Here is a 1,793-nt window from a genome sequence, read left to right as displayed (position 1 = left end):
AAATCGAATCATTTTATTTCACATAAAACAAAACTTAACATTTGTATAAAAGAAATGATATTAAAATTACGTATGTTAAGAGTACTACCAAAAAGAAAAAAAAACACTAACTTTTATTATATTACTTGAATTTACTTATTATGGTACTTGAATTTTAATTATGTATCTATAATAATATATAACAATATCTCAAATATCTCCAATTCTTTATTTCCTATTTTATCCCTATTTTTATAATCTAAAACTATATACTCAGTCACAGACTCAAAGAAATTTAACAAATTACTTACTCTCAATCGTAAAATTATAAAAATGACTCCATTTGTAAAATAGTTTAAACAAGGTAATTTTTTTTATTCAAGGTTTATTTTTATAATTCATTTTAATTTTATTAATCAAAACTATGAATATTAATTTCAATTTTTAATTTTTAGGATAAATAAAAAAATAGACCTATTTTATAAATTAAATTATTGAAAATTTTACTTATTATAGAAAAAGTTAAGTCTATTTCTTGAGTATAGAAATACATATAATTTCCTGATGAATGTATCAAAATAAATATAAATTTATTCAATTTTTAAAAATTTACATTAATTATTACTTTATGATATAATGAATGTATTCCTATAAAAACATAAAATTGACTTCATAACTATTTGTTTGTTAGGAAACAACATGACTCAATAAGTATAAAGTCTAATATTAAACAACTACAGATAAGTAAAATAAGTAACAAAAAATGAACATAAAAATAAATTTTTTTATTATTTGGTATAAAAATAAATATGATAAAATAAATCATTGTTCTCATACATAATGATATAAAATGTGACATTATCCTTTTTTTAGAACTATTTATTTTTTTTAGTTTTTATCTTTATTTTTGTGCTTTATTTTAATTTTGTTAAATAAAAAAAATACTAATATCATTTAACTTTAATTTTTAACTTTTATCATAAATAAAAATATATGACTTTGTGTGCATTAAAGTGTATTCCTTCATTAATTATTCATTTAATTTGTTTTTTGCTACTAATTAAAAAATATGTTGAGAGAGGCTTTTATTTCCATTGCTAGCTCCTAATGATATGATGATTTGCTTATATGAATTTTGATAAATATGTGCTCATTACTTTGCTAAAATGACATAAGTTTAGTAGAGAGCAACATATATTCAGCTGCATTGTCTTATAAAAAATTAATGAAAGAATAATTTTGGCTGTGAATTGAATCTTGTCTCAAAACAATTTCAAGTCACAAAAAACTAAGTAGGATCTACGAAGTCAATATAATTTTAAACTCGGATATGTTTCTTGCTACCTCACTAATCTCACACCAATTAAAAAGACAAATCATCCAAGTTAGAGTATACCAATTACATGCCAATTTTTTAATAACCAGATCAACTTAGAGATTGTAAAAAATTAGATGTATCTAACAAGATCAAACTAACAAGTCCATACAACATGACTCAAAATACTCCATTCTCTTCTGGTATTTTATTGAGGTCAAAAGTAAGCTTTGGAGCATTGTTTACAGTAAAAACAACCTCCTCAGAACTATCGTCTTTCACAATGTCGTCCTCCTCTATCAAGTCTTGAATTACCTCCCTTGTTTTTTCTAGAATCTCCGAACATTCTCTTGAGATAAACCTGAAAGTTACATCAGAGCCATGTAATATAATTGTGTTACCAATAGTAAAAAAAACTATGGTTAAACAACAATATCAGTTTATTGTTTGGCTTACGGTCCCAAAATCGTGCAAGCTTTCTCTCTATAATAATGAATTC

Source organism: Arachis duranensis, chromosome 4 (genome assembly GCF_000817695.3).
Source record: "Arachis duranensis cultivar V14167 chromosome 4, aradu.V14167.gnm2.J7QH, whole genome shotgun sequence".
In the NCBI taxonomy this organism is placed as follows: domain Eukaryota; kingdom Viridiplantae; phylum Streptophyta; class Magnoliopsida; order Fabales; family Fabaceae; genus Arachis; species Arachis duranensis.
This window is presented reverse-complemented; position numbering follows the sequence as displayed.